This window comes from Lampris incognitus, chromosome 4, assembly GCF_029633865.1.
Source record: "Lampris incognitus isolate fLamInc1 chromosome 4, fLamInc1.hap2, whole genome shotgun sequence".
Taxonomy (NCBI): Eukaryota; Metazoa; Chordata; class Actinopteri; order Lampriformes; family Lampridae; genus Lampris; species Lampris incognitus.
In genome coordinates, this window is record NC_079214.1 from 22,557,713 (window position 1) to 22,573,415 (window position 15,703).

At 43.5% G+C, this 15,703-nt stretch overlaps 1 long non-coding RNA gene across 1 annotated transcript in view; it reads right to left on the minus strand.

Annotated features, from left to right (window-relative positions):
• Window positions 1–295: 295 nt before the first annotated feature.
• Window positions 296–15,703, minus strand: part of LOC130111215 (uncharacterized) — a 42,738-nt gene continuing 27,330 nt past the window's right edge. Inside the window, exon 4 of the long non-coding RNA XR_008810151.1 lies at window positions 296–367. This is a non-coding gene — a long non-coding RNA (uncharacterized LOC130111215). The remainder of the gene's footprint in view (window positions 368–15,703) is intronic.

Below are 15,703 nucleotides of genomic sequence, written 5' to 3' on the forward strand. Positions count from 1 at the left end.
GTTACACAAGTGTACGGTCCAAAAAAAGACAAGGGGTTATCACAGCTACTCAAAACCTCTAGGGAAAAGTAAACATCTCGCAAAACCAGAACATCTATTTAATAGTGTGCAAAAAAAAATTTTTTTTTTTCAGGGACTCCTTCAGACAAAAATAAGAAACAACATTTTTGTAGACAGCTTTTGATTCCAAGTGATCACAAAGAGCTTAAGGACATTTTTTTTAAATGCAATTTTCACTCGACTAAGAATGCATTCATAAAAATTCATGCTTGTGGGGGTACCTGTTGTGTAGGAGGATGCTCTCTGGTCTATGGGCAAAACATCAGGGAAAAACATGAAGTCAAGACCAAAGCAACGCTTCTTCTTTCTATCAAAAGAAAAAAAAATGCAATAATAAGATCCAGGACAACACTTTTTCATATATTCTACATCCAATATTAAAAAAAAAGAAGCAAGGACGCATACATGCTAAAAGCCTAAAAGGCCCGAACATGCAAAAACTACGTCTTTGCAACAGACACAATATCCCAGGTCTTATAAATATGTCGATATTAAATGTTTCCATATAATTTGTACTGTTTTAGGAACTGCAAGCAGTTTCAATAGCTTCATAATATGACTTCAATCAAAAAAAATTAAAGTCCATCATTTAAATTCTAAGTATTTATGTTGTTATCTGACTACCCTTGCAAAAAGTGCTCCAGGTCTTAAATGACAAGGAAACAATATACTTTGTTCAGTCCTTGACAACAGACCAAAATGAAGGTCGTATTAAGTGGTACTGTCCTATTAAAGTTTTAGTTACTGGATTTGAAGTCAAATCAAGATGAAAGGACCACTCCAACATCTTAAAATCAAAAACTTTTTTTCCCAAACTTTGCTCTTCATTTGAGTGCTTTTGTGAGACAGTCTCATTTAGGACATTACACGGCTTTAAAGTGTAAATCACGAGTGCTGATTCATTCAAAGGGTGAAAGCGTGAGGTCACGGTGTTCACATGAGCTCTCGTTTAGTTAAGCCCGTGGTCTTGCTCTGCTTGTGTGTGGGAGGACCGTGGCAGCTGAGGGATTGTAATAGCCCCTCGGACTCCCATCCTGAGGTCGGCCCAGTAAGGCGAAATGAGTTGCACACTCCTCTGACTGGCCCGTCTCCCCATTGACTAGATCTGGCAGGATGTGTGGATAGTGCAAGATCATTTTCCGCTCCTGCTCTGTAGTCTTTGATGGAAACCTCTGTTTTGAAGGAAACATCGTCAAAACTGAAAGCTCCTCCTCCGACTGACGTCATTCAGAGGAAATGTATTTTTGTCAGCGCGCTGATTCTAATCTCATTCTGCAAAAACTGCAATAGTCTAGGTTTTTGATTTTTTTAAAAAATTGTTTTTTTACTTGAAATGGAGAGGCCCGACACTGTCCACTGTGATGAGCTAGAGAGAGGAGAGCAAAGCCTAATCTGTTGCAGTGTAAACATGGCCCCAGAAAAGCACAGGAATGTCTCTGCAGTGGGAGCTGGACAGAGGTCAACTGGAGGCCAAGGCAGGTGGTATACATCAGAACCCGGGCTGACGTCTCCACACTCACTTATCCAAACAAGAGGCGGGCAGTATGTTGGCCTTTTAGCAATGGAGAAGGAGGAGGAGGAGGAGGAGGAGGAGGAGGAGGAGGAGGAGGAAGACTGAGAGAAGGAGAAAGAGAAGAAAAGGGGAGTATAAAAGGCTCAGCAGACAGGAACAAGGAGGAGTTTCCCTTCCATGCGATCATCTTTCCTGTCTCCCTTTATCCCCACGGGGGATAAAAACACCGGTTAGCAAAGGAGGCTAAACATGACAAGCGACTGTTGCCATCTCAATGCCCTTGATCTTGAGCCCTGCACTGATCTGGAGAGCGTAGGCCACAAATCACTGGCAGCAGGTTGGCGATGGTTTTGCACACAGGAGAGACAGTGTGGACTGGCCAAGACGGAAAAATCACTCATTCCACACAATCTCTTGTTTGGACTCAATTTCTTTAGACCCCCAACCAGTGAGTCTAAAAGAGCTGGCAGGCAGAACTCTTTTATTTTCATCAGTGAGGCATACACTACTGTGCACCACATTTCTAATTGATATCCCATAGCTGCAGAGAGAGTTGGAGCTTTCACATATGTGTCTCACAAATGAGGTTATGGGTTACAAGATTAGCTATTGAGATGGCAATATTGGTTTACCTGTGGACACAAGTTGCTCATTACTTGCTATCTCTACTGAGTTAAGTATGCCTTGAAGTGTGTCATTATGACAGACTAAAACAAAAAATCGACTCAAAGGAGCGTTGCCAGCCAAACATATTGTGCCCTTCCATCTGTTATCCAAACTGCTTATCCTGCTCTCGGGGTCGCGGGGATGCTAGAGCCTATCCCAGCTCATAGACATGACAAGGGTTGACTTACGAAGAGCAGGTATAAAAATCAGCACAGTTTGGTGGCCCAGTGGTTAGCACTGTTGCCTCACAGCAAGAAGGTCCTGGGTTCAAACCCCAGGCCGTCCCAGGTCCTTTCTGTGCGGAGTTTGCATGTTCTCCCCATGTCTGCGTGGGTTTCCTCCGGGTGCTCCGGTTTCCTCCCACCATCAAAAAGACATGCATGTTAGGGTTAACACTCCTGTCTGTGCCCCTGACCAAGTCAATGGAAAGAAGAACCGGAGTTGGTCCCCGGGCGCTGCAGCTGCCCACTGCTCCTATACAATAGGATGTTTTAAATGCAGAGAACAAATTCATTGTAAGACTACAATGTCAAAAATAAAGTGGCTTTCTTTCTTGTTTTTTTTCTTGTCAAGTTGGGGAGCGTAGAGTATTGATCTATGTGCTGTCAGTTGGACTAAAATTACATAAGTCTTTGTCCACACACCAACTGCAGATGACGGCCTAGTCAAAATAAATTGGACACAAGCAGTAAGTGACATGAATATGGAACATGCTCTTTGATAGGTCATCCTCACATGTTGACCCCTACCATTTACCACCGAGTTCCTATGTAAGGCTAAAGCTGCACACTCTCTGCCATGTAGTGTTTTTCTCTAAAGTCCTAACCTTACTTGGAATCAGGAATTTAGAGACTTCTCAACCATGACAGTAATTTTGCGAGGGCAACAAAGTAGCCCACAGTTCTGTGATTTACATATCCTGAAGATTACAGACTCAAAGCTTGCTGCTAGATATGAGGTTCACCATAAATGGAACCAGGATTTCCACTGAAGTAAACAATAATTACAAGCCTTCCTGACGCAACCTATTATGGAGATGTATTAAGCTATTGTTGCTATTGGCTCGTAATAGCAGGTTAGGTGGTATATTCTCTCAGAGGTTATACTGGGCCTTATTAGACCTAGCAGAACTTCTGGACACGCTGTTCTTACGGTATCTTTACAAAAACAGCCTCAAACGTTGACATATTTTCCGTTTAAACAGTAACAGGGTAGTTTGTTGATATTGCTAAGTATTATTTATTTGAAACTGTAGTAAGTATAGGTGCACTGTTTCCATCATTTTCTCTTGGTGCTTTTCACACAATAATAATGTCCTTGCAGAGGCACTGGTCTGGTTGTGCTCATAAAAACGGGTCCTTGTAAATCTGCTTACCGAATCCGGTGGTGGTGGTGATGTGTCCTCATTGTGTGGCAAAGCAATCAAGTATTGAGAAAAGGCATGCACAGTTTGTTGGACTTGTGTCTTTAATCCACTATTTCAAACCTCTGTCAAACTGAGTAACACTCATATTCAGAAATAGAGCACAGGTTTACACCATTTTCCCATCTGGAGGATCCAACCAAAGGTCACCATAAGAAGTGTTTAAACAATAAAATTTTAAGCATAATGAATAATAGATGCGAGTTGAGCATCGGACCAAAAGGTACATGGTGTTCCTGTACATTACGTAATTATATAGATAAATGCATGACTACTTTGGACAGACACAATAACACTATTCAGTTTTTAATCCGAGCACAGCGAGATGTTTCAGTTTGTTATCCGCGAGTCACTTATCACATTGCAAAGAAACAGTTATGCTTTTGTCCCTCTGCTTTCCTAAGAATGGTTTTTGTATGATAGTATTGTTCGCATTACTCACATCCAGCTGATCCTGTTAGCTGCAACCTGAAGATACCTTCTTTCGGCTAAGGAGAAGGAAAACCCACCAAACACATCCTATGTTGTCTTTCAAATTTGATGCGGCCGATAAAAATTATGGCAAAGTTTGATGTATCTGATTTATAACACGGGGTGTATCAGTATATATAATGTGCTTAGTCATTCATCTCACTTTCATTCAAAACCCTCAAATCCCAATGTGATGTGGGTCTTTCCTTTGGAGAAAAAAAACAATTATTTCAATCACTTACACTGTCATTTACAAGCAGTTCTACTGCAGGGGTGTAATTGGATGAGAGAGTGTGCCAGGCATTAGTGTTGAATCAAATTAGCTTATTTAAGTGTTGTTATTATAATTACAGCTTTACTTAGACACAAGTTACATTCCTTGGTGCATTTACTTTATTTTAAATCAACATGTTTGAAGCAGAAGAGTTGGATAAACATTTTGTGCTGGAGGTTTGGCTGTTGCAAGGGGTATTGAATACATTTGGATAGTGAAATTCAACAGTGGTATCAGCAGTTCTTCAGTTTTTCATTGCTCAGTTTTCTTTCAAACTCCATATCACGACAAACCAGAGATTAGGAAACTAGCCCACAGCTTAACAGCTTGCTGAATGAAGACTATGTGGGATCAGCTCTGCTGTAAGTGTGAATGAGCTAGCTACATTAGTACATGGATCGGCATGCACCTCTTCTGCTTTTTACAGGAAACTGTGCTAGATATTAGTTGAATACAATGTCACACAGTCTAAGAGGGCTTTATACTCACACAATGGAAAACAGGTGTATACAGTAAATGAAAATGACAATAGACAACACCCAAAATTCAGATAAGAAAAAACTCCACAGATAATTAAAAAAAATCATTGGGGTGTCCAGGTAGCGTGGCAGTCTATTCCGTTGCCTACCAACACAGAGATTGCCGGGTTGAATCCCCGCGTTACCTCCGGCTTGGTGGGGGGTCCCTACAGACACAATTGGCCATGTCTGCAGGTGGGAAGCAGGATGTGGGTATGTGTCCTGGTCGCTGCACTAGTGCCTCCTCTGCTCGGTCGGGGCACCTGTTCAGGGGGAAGGGGAAACAGGGGGGTATAGTGTGATTCTCCCACATGCTACGTCCCCCTGGTAAAACTCCTCACTGTCAGGTGAAAAGAAGTGGCTGGCAACACCACATGTATCAGAGGAAGCATGTGGTAGTCTGCAGCCCTCCCCGGATCGGCAGAGCAGCAACCAGGGCTGCTCGGAAGAGTGGGGGTAATTACCCGGATACAATTGGGGAGAAAAAGGGGGGGAAAGTAAAAAAAAAAAAATCACTGGAAAAAAATGGAGAAAGAGGAAGAGCATCAAAGGAGGGATCAGGGAGTCCTCTTTCAGGACAGATAGACATGAAATATGTGCAGAGTGGGACAGGTAGTCAATACGGTACCAGATTTAAGGAAGACAAATTATAAAAAAGCACTCAACAACCACAGTTGATGATAACAAACCAAAGCAAAAGGCAAAATGGACACTGGGACAGCACTGTGTGAATTTTATGTATTTGTACAAGAATTTAGATATTTCACAAGCTCCATTGACAGCTGACATTAATCCAGATTGTTTCTGAGGGAGCCTGACATCCTGAAATCCAGGCATGTCATCCCAAGCATCGCCACAGATTAGCACCGTCCCATGAAGCAACACTAACTTTTAGCATTACAGAGGGAAAAGAAAGCAATAGAGGCCTCATTCATGCAGTGGTCCGACCCAGAAACATCAATTACACAGACACAAAAAGTGCAGAGGGAGAATGATTTGCAGCTAGAGCCATCACAAATGGAGAAGCAGCAGTAATAAATGAAAGACAAAACTAAAGGTAGATGTGAGTCTCCAGCAAAGCCGGAGCTAGTCCAGGCACACAGCAGGCAGGCTTATATGCTCACTGCAAACATGCAGATGGGTAGTGAGCGGCCTAACCCTAAAGGAAAACTCTGGTATTTTTTAACATAAGCCCTATTTTCCTTCAAACCAAGGGATGGATAGCTGTGTTCTTTAAACTGATTCAGTATTGTGCAAGCTAGTGTCAGATGACTGCACACTAAACTGCAATGCAATCCTTTGGGGCAATAGCGCTCACCAAATACCATCTACTTAAAGAGCTCTTTATTGCAGTACCAGGCTCAGAATTTTATGAGAAGAGTCCAAAGAGCCATAGCCATGATATCAGTTCTGTATTTAGATATCAATCCATTTCTAACCCAGAGCAGAGGTCTCGCTCTGTAACCCTGCAAGCAGTGCGCTGTTGCAGAAGGAAACGTGATAGAGTTATATAGAAATGCAAAAAAGGAAAATGCGGGGAAAAGTCCACCTTTGCAGTGACTGAGTATACTGGGATTGTCTTTTCATAATGGAAAGTGTTTTCAGACACTTATCAAAACGGTCTGACCCTGTTAGTGCCAAAAAAAGAGCTTTCATTAGACATTATTGGCTTGAAGGATTCCATTGCAGTTTGGTGTACAGTAGTGGGCTGATGCTAGCACGCTCAGCACTGAATCAATTTAAAAAGTTCTGCTATCCATCGCTTGGTTTGTCTCCTAAATTTTGGATGTAGCCGGGTGGGGATTGAGTTCTAAAGTAAAAAACCACCAGAGGGCGCTGTGCCTTGTGGAGCCCCCCCAGCGCGAGCTAGAACAGCGGAGATTAAACCGGAAGTTCCGGGTTTTTTTGTTCCCTTCCTCAAGTACGCTGGAGTGATCGGCTGTGTTTCTAAGAGCTTGTAAAAGAGATTTATTGTTAGAGCGTTTCCATGTGTAACGGATAGCCAAGCAGAGTTAGGCATCCATCACACCATGTGGGGGAGGACCATATAAAACGCTATACTTGGAGGACCCTGCAGTTGTTTTTTGTGCAGTTACTTTATTTGCTTATGTTCTTTCATTTGATTAGGCACTTGTATGCTAGGTAGTTTCCACTGGCTAGCTGTACAAGAGATTAGGCATTTTATAGGCTAAGACCCTGAGATTTATGTTGAGCAGTATCATTGTTGAAACTAAATTTATTAATGTCATTTTTCTAAATCATAAAATTGATCGGAATAAAGAACGCTGTTTTTTATGTTGTCTTGGGATATTTAATTTTACCAGGCTGCATATTTTGGTACCAGGAGTGGGGTTTAATTTTTTGGAGTTTCCTGATAGTTTGAGAATTAGCTAGATAGGCTAGGGTTTTTTTTTTAGCACATAAACAACTGCAGTGGTCGTGTGTTGATGAGGATCCCAGACCGTGAGACCTTCCTGGAGTTGCGGTGGAGAACCAGTGACCAGATTTCGGCGATCCAGGCAGCACTGAGAACGTGGAGGAGGAAGACCTATCACCTCTACTCAAGTCTACAGACTGTCAAGGGACTGAGTTGAGCTAAGAGACGTTTCACCATGTCAGAAGCAGGTAACGACGCCTGGGCAGAAGAGGAGGAGGTAGAAGAGACTAAGATAGCTGCGGTGAAACAGTGGGAAGTCCCCAGTACCGTAAAGGATTTGAGGTGCTTCCTAGGCTTCTGTAGTTATTATCGGAAGTTCATAGAGGGGTTTTCTCAGCTGGCAGGGCCCCTACATGATGTGGTCAATTCGTGTCTCAGGAGCACCAGTCCATCCCGGTCTAAACAGCTGTTTGGAAGTTTATGGACCACAGAGTGCCAGGAAGCTTTTGAATTACTGAAAGAGAAGCTCACCTGTGCTCCGCTTTTAGGTTATGCTGATGTCTCTCTTCCTTTCACTGTTGAGACAGATGCCAGTAGTTTAGGATTAGGCGCAGTCCTATATCAGCAGCAGGGTGAGAAGAAAAGAGTGATAGCTTATGCCAGTAGGAGACTGCGTAATGCTGAGAAAAATTACAGAAACTACAGCAGTATGAAATTGGAACTGCTCGCCCTTAAGTGGGCCGTTTCCGAGAAGTTCAGGGGTTACCTGTTAGGTTCTAAGTTCACAGTCATAACGGACAACAACCCCTTATGCCACCTGAATCCTGCGAGGTTAGGAGCCGTTGAATAACGCTGGGTGGCTCAGTTAGCGATTTTTGACTTTGAGGTCAAATACCGCTTAGGTCGCTGTAACACCGCTGCTGATGCCCTGTCTAGGCAGCCGTTAGCAGGGGAGCCCCAGCCAGATGTAGACGACCTAGAGTATGATGATTGCATAGCTATTTGCAATTTTAGGAAGGGAACAGCTCTAGGCCCAGAGTTAGGGACTGCAGGGGCCAAGTGTTGTAGCATAAGACAGGTTCGAGCCTCAGAGGCCGAACAGGGTACTGACGGGAGGGATGAACAGGGTAATACCCCTACCTTGCCCGGGTACTCCAAGGAAGAGCTACAGCAGTTCCAGAGCACAGATCCCACACTCAGTACATTTAGACAGTTCTGGGACAGGAAAGAAAAGCCCGCCTATTGGGAGAGAACCAGGTTAGCCAAGCCTGTGGTGTCCTTACTTAGACAGTGGTGCCGGATCAAGGAGATAGATGGCTTACTCTATCGTGTGGTGGATGATGCTCATGTGGGCGAATGTCGTCAACTACTGTTACCTACCTGTTTAAAAGAACCAGTCCTGGAGAGCGTGCATGATCACATGGGGCATCAGGTAATAGAAAGAACACAGAACCTTCTGAAACAGAGATGTTTCTGGGCGGGGATGTATGACGACGTAGAGCAGTGGGTTAAGAACTGTCAGAGATGTGTCCTCACTAAGATGCCACAGCCCAAGATACACGCCCTTAGAGAGTCATTTATAGCCACACGACCCCTGGAGGTAGTTGCCGTAGACTTCACCATCTTAGAACCTTCCTCAGATGGTCGAGAGAATGTTTTAGTGGTGACAGATGTGTTCACGAAGTTCACTCAAGCGTACCCCACTCGTGATCAGAGAGCAGACACCACAGCCAAGATTCTCCTCAGAGAGTGGTTCATGGGGTATGGTGTGCCTGAGAGATTGCATCAGATCAGGGGAGAAATTTTGAGAGTGAAGTAATTACAGAGTTGTGCAAACTGTACGGTGTAAAGAAAACCCGCACAACACCTCATCACACCCAAGGGAATGCGCAATGTGAGCGATACAACAGAACTCTGCATGATTTATTGCGTACTCTACCGGCAGAGAAAAAACGCCGTTGGCCTAAGCACTTAGCAGAGGTAGTCCATGCCTACAATGTGACACCTCATTCGACTACTGGCTATACGCCGTACTATCTACTTTTCAGGGTCCATCCGCACCTCACAGTAGATGCTCTGTTAGGGCAGGAGCAAGTGCATGATCAGAAACATGATTGGTTAGTGGTGCATCGAGAGCGGTTGAATGAAGCACATGCTAGAGCAAAGGAGTATGCTGAATAGAAGGCAGCAGAAAGGATCGAGCTAGACAAACACAAGGTGTACTGTCCCCCAATTGAGGTCGGTCAGTTGGTGTATCTTCGTCACAGACCACAGGGCAGGAATAAGATACAAGATGCATGGAGTCCTAATGTTCATAGAGCGGTGGAGATCCAAGGTACTACGCATGCTGTGGAGCCTATGGAGGGTGGTCCGGTTAAGAGGGTCCATAGAGCGGATCTTAGACCATGTGTAGGTCCTGTGCCTGCCCCCAGGAGGGAGAGCCCTCGTGCCCCTGTCGTGACACCTGTTCAGGCTCCTTCTGAGGCTGTCCCGGTCTACACAGACCCTGAGTATGTAGTTCTGGAAGAAGTCACTTGTCCAAGCTTGGGTCAGGGGATAAGTAGAGAGAGAGATGAGATTACTGAGATTACTGATGCTCAGGACAGAGGGGACACAGTGTCTAGATATGGTCCTGAGCCGGTGGAGGTAGAACCTTCTGGTAGGGAAACAGAGTTAGAGACACCTGTTTCTATGACTGATGTACGGGCACCTGTCCCTGCACCACGTAGAACTCTGAGAGCTAATGCAGGGGTACATTCAAACCCTCACCATGTCCCTAGGTCAACATGTAATTCGATTTCACTCAGTCCTGATGTGCTGCCCCCGTTGCTAACGAGTATGGGTGCTGTATTCTTCAGGGAAGCAGTGAAGGAAGTGAAAGCTACGAATTAAGTCACTGAGGACGTTGACTTTTTAGCAGGGGAGTATGTAGCCGGGTGGGGATTGATTTTTAAAGTAAAAAACCACCAGAGGGCGCTGTGCCTTGTGGAGCGCCCCCAGCGCGAGCTAGAACAGTGGAGATTAAACCGGAAGTTCCGGGTTTTTTTGTTCCCTTCCTCAAGTACGCTGGAGTGATCGGCTGAGTTTCTAAGAGCTTGTAAAAGAGATTTTTTGTTAGAGCGCTTCCATGTGTAACGGATAGCCAAGCAGAGTTAGGCATCCATCACACCATGTGGGGGAGGACCATGTAAAACGCTATACTTGGAGGACCCTGCAGTTGTTTATTGTGCAGTTATTTTATTTGCTTATTTTCTTTCATTTGATTAGGCACTTGTATGCTAGGTAGTTTCCACCGGCTAGCTGCACAAGAGATTAGGCATTTTATAGGCTAAGACCCTGAGATTTATGTTGAGCAGTATCATTGTTGAAACTCTAAATTTATTAATGTCATTTTTCTAAATCATAAAATTGATCGGAATAAAGAACGCTGTTTTTTTATGTTGTCTTGGGATATTCAATTTTACCAGGCTGCATATACACTACCGTTCAAAAGTTTGGGATCACCCAAACAATTTCGTGTTTTCCATGAAAAGTCACACTTATTCACCACCATATGTTGTGAAATGAATAGAAAATAGAGTCAAGACATTGACAAGGTTAGAAATAATGATTTTTATTTGAAATAAGATTTTTTTTACATCAAACTTTGCTTTCGTTAAAGAATCCTCCATTTGCAGCAATTACAGCATTGCAGACCTTTGGCATTCTAGCTGTTAATTTGTTGAGGTAATCTGGAGAAATTGCACCCCACGCTTCCAGAAGCAGCTCCCACAAGTTGGATTGGTTGGATGGGCACTTCTTTGAGCAGATTGAGTTTCTGGAGCATCACATTTGTGGGGTCAATTAAACGCTCAAAATGGCCAGAAAAAGAGAACTTTCATCTGAAACTCGACAGTCTATTCTTGTTCTTAGAAATGAAGGCTATTCCATGCGAGAAATTGCTAAGAAATTGAAGATTTCCTACACCGGTGTGTACTACTCCCTTCAGAGGACAGCACAAACAGGCTCTAACAGGTACTATTTAATGAAGATGCCAGTTGGGGACCTGTGAGGCGTCTGTTTCTCAAACTAGAGACTCTAATGTACTTATCTTCTTGCTCAGTTGTGCAACGCGGCCTCCCACTTCTTTTTCTACTCTGGTTAGAGCCTGTTTGTGCTGTCCTCTGAAGGGAGTAGTACACACCGGTGTAGGAAATCTTCAATTTCTTAGCAATTTCTCGCATGGAATAGCCTTCATTTCTAAGAACAAGAATAGACTGTCGAGTTTCAGATGAAAGTTCTCTTTTTCTGGCCATTTTGAGCGTTTAATTGACCCCACAAATGTGATGCTCCAGAAACTCAATCTGCTCAAAGAAGTGCCCATCCAACCAATCCAACTTGTGGGAGCTGCTTCTGGAAGCGTGGGGTGCAATTTCTCCAGATTACCTCAACAAATTAACAGCTAGAATGCCAAAGGTCTGCAATGCTGTAATTGCTGCAAATGGAGGATTCTTTGACGAAAGCAAAGTTTGATGTAAAAAAAATCTTATTTCAAATACAAATCATTATTTCTAACCTTGTCAATGTCTTGACTCTATTTTCTATTCATTTCACAACATATGGTGGTGAATAAGTGTGACTTTTCATGGAAAACACGAAATTGTTTGGGTGATCCCAAACTTTTGAACGGTAGTGTAGCTTAGATTAGTTTTTTTCTTTAAAGCCTCCTTCCTGGGAGGGTCTCAGTCTAAATCCAAGGTCAGGACAGGCTTTCTAGCTCTAACTTCTACACTGTAGGTGCTGCCAGTTCAGCACAGTTTAGGTTTTCATTTTCTTTCCCAACAGAGATTTGATGCTTTTGCCATTTTTTGTCTGTCTGTTTTTATGTATCTACCCACCAAAGTGTTTTCACCACCACTCATGAGAAAGTGTGGAAGCAAAAAGACTTAATGCTTAATTGGAGCATGGGACAAAAATTATCTAATCCTTATTCACGATATTTAAAGAGATGCTATAAGGATATGGCCAATTACACAACTCCACAATATACTGTTCAATCACTATGGAGCTGACACGTTATTGTAGCGAATTCGGGGGACAACGCAACCACAGAAACTGCCGCGGCCGGGAAGCGAACCCGTATCGCCCGCACCGCAGGAGACATCGCTAACCACTCGACAAAGGGTCAGACCCGCCAGTCAGCAGCCAGCGTGTCTACTTATCCATGCACGTTACATTATATTTCAGTATCTGATATATTCTCTGTACCATTGCACTTTACCTCTTATTTAGCCTATATATAGTCAATCCTTGTGTAAAATTCAACTTGACTTGACTTGACTATATATCTGAAGATTGTTGTGTTGTTATTCTATGTTAAATACACTGAGAGAGCCATGAAACCAGAGTCAAATTCCATGTGTGTGCAAACCTACATGGCCAATAAACATGATTCTGTTTCTGATTCTGATGTTGAGTCGATCTGAGAAAGCATGCTTACAGGATAGGATAGGAGATGGAGATGGGAGTGGTAAATTACTTTTTTGATGACATTCACCAGTGACATGATGCTGTGGTACAATACACTTAGAAAATTTAACCCAGCAAGATATTGAGCTCAAAATAGCTGGTAATGATTTCTTTGTTTTTATGTAACCATTAATTGAAAGGTTATCAGTCAAACTGGGCCTCAAGGCGCAGGTCTGAGGTACATTTTGATTTAATAGTGTAGCCAAAGCTCTGTTAGTTTGTTGTTATTCATCAGCAATAAGCACACTAGTGAATAAAAAAATAGGCATTGGCAGACCTGCATGATGCTTCTGTCCAAATTTCTTTGCTTGGTTGGGGTTATTCCCGAGTCTTTGGTTTATTCCAGTATTCATTGTGCTACTGTGAGAGGCTGGATGGCAGTAATGAAATTTGAATGGCAGCATGCCAAGATGCTGGATTCCTAAGACTGTGATCGTCAGATAGCTAAAAATGAAGTCATTATTATCATAAATTGAAGCTGGAAGAGAGAAAGGCACTGGCTTAAGATTTGCTGGTCCAAAGTATTCATCAGATGTCTTTATACATGCTCAATATTCCAGGTAAGGAAATCACAGAAAGTTGAATCAGTTCATCTGGACATATTCATCAGATGAAATATCTGTGCTCATGTAACAACCAACGTAAAATCAGTAGCATTTGTAGCTTACTCATAGCAGCTCTGTTTACCTGTTTTTTTTTTTTGTGTGCCAATAGGTGGTGTATGTGTGTGTGTGTGTGTGTGTGTGGTGGGGGGGGGGGGGCTTGATGGCCTGGAGGCCTGTCCAGGGTGTCTCCCTGCCTGCTACCCAATGACTGCTGGAACAGGCTCCAGCATCCCCACAACCCTGAGAGCAGGATAAGTGGTTCAGACAATGGATGGATGGATGGATGGAGGTGGGTTTTACCACATCAGCGAGGTTCTGACCATGCTGGGTAAACTGCCACTCACTAAGAAGTACTTTTAACCACGGGCATCCGGGTAGCGTAGCGGTCTATTTCGTTGCCTATTAACACGGGGATTGCCGGTTCAAATCTCCACGTTATCGAATTCCCGTGTTACCTCCGGCTTGGGCTGGCGTCCCTACAGACAAAATTTGCCGTGTCTGCGGGTGGGAAGCCCAATGTGGGTATGTGTCCTGGTCACTGCACTAGCGCCTCCTCTGGTCGGTCAGGGCGCCTGTTTGGGGGGGACTGGGGGGAATAGCGTGATCCTTCAACATGCTACATCCCCCTGGTGAAACTCCTCACTGTCAGGTGAAAAGAAGTGGCTGGTGACTCCACATGTATCGGAGGAGACATATGGTAGTCTGTAGCCCTCCTCAGATCGGCAGAGGGGGTGGAGCAGTGACCGGACGGCTTGGAGAGCGGGGTGATTAGCCAGGTGCAACTGGGGCAAAAAAGGGGGGGGGACTTTTTTTTTTTTAAATGCTTTTAACGAACTTTCAAATGTCTTCCATTGACTGTTTTAGAACTGTTTGGCACCCATTCAGTTTTGTTTGCTGGTTATCTGTCACTAATGTGGGCAGCTAAAGCAAAGTATAAGGTATCTTTACTATTTGGCCCAGGTATTTTCTTTGACTCACTAAATAGAGTTGTGCAGCATAGCAGGTGTTCCTTACATCTGCTAAATACTCCTACTCTCTCAATGACCTCTCTCACCTTGACCTGCACAGAGCATCTGTCTTCCTGCACATTCCCATCAATAGGCCCTTTGTTCCCCCCCTTTACCACCTTTATCCAAGAAATACTCTGATTTATCATTTTTTTATATTTTTAATCCCACACACACACACGCACAATTTTTTTTAAACATCCAAAAATGACTCAGGGAGAATGTTGAGTACATCAAATGATTCATTTTTGTTTGGCCACACACTACAAGGCAGAGGAATGTCATAAAACAAAAGAAGACTCAATGTCTCAATGTACTATCAAAATGAGTTACCATTCCTTTCTTTAATTAGCTGACATTAAAGAATTGCTTATCTTGAAATATGAGGTGGGCCTATTGCTAGCTGCTCCTGCATACCACATGTGCACATGAACGCTGCCATCCTAGTTTTAGAGAAAAGTTCTTGAGAAAAGTCATGCTACTTTTGAACCCAGCCACGTCCATTGTCTCAACTGGCACATCTTCCGTTGCCCTGTTTAAATAAAAATCTCCCAGAAACTCGGTCTGTTACATTTTTGATAAGAGACGTACACCAAAAACAGCGGGTGGCCATTAAATTATGCAACTGTTAGCGTCCTCTTAGGGGCAAAAGTAGAGTTGGGCTGAGTTGTCGAATGGAACAAGCCATGACAGGCCCATGTGAGGGGGAAGGGTGACCATGCATTATGGATGGTGCTAAGTACGCCTCAGCTGGAGGAGTTGAGTGGAGGTGATGGAGGGAGATGTGATAGTTTCAACCCATTGGCTGCCCGCGGGTAATGCACTTCACTTTATCTCAGAAACATTCTCGCTGCTTTATTTACTCCACCCCACCATTACTGCTCCAGCCTTTCCACACACCACCTGCCCCAGCCCTAAGAAGACCACCTGAAGTACAGGACCCTCTTTCTTTCTTTTTTTTTCCTAAATAAAATCTTGAATACTAACCTGCCAATCTGCAGTAGTAGTGCAGACTAGAGTCTTAATGATGCTCAGCACAAGGACAAGGCCTTCTTGGGTGTGACATGTATTTTTAAAGGATATTTTTCTCATCTGCCTTAAAAATCCCCCTTTCCAATGATAATGCAAGCAACCCTTGTCGAGAAAAATTTTAGAAACATGCACCCTATTTCACACCAAAACTAGACACCCAACAACATATAATTGGTATTAACTTATCGCTCGTACATACCCCAGATGGATTTTTGACCATTAAAGGTTCGAACATTTATTACATTTCCT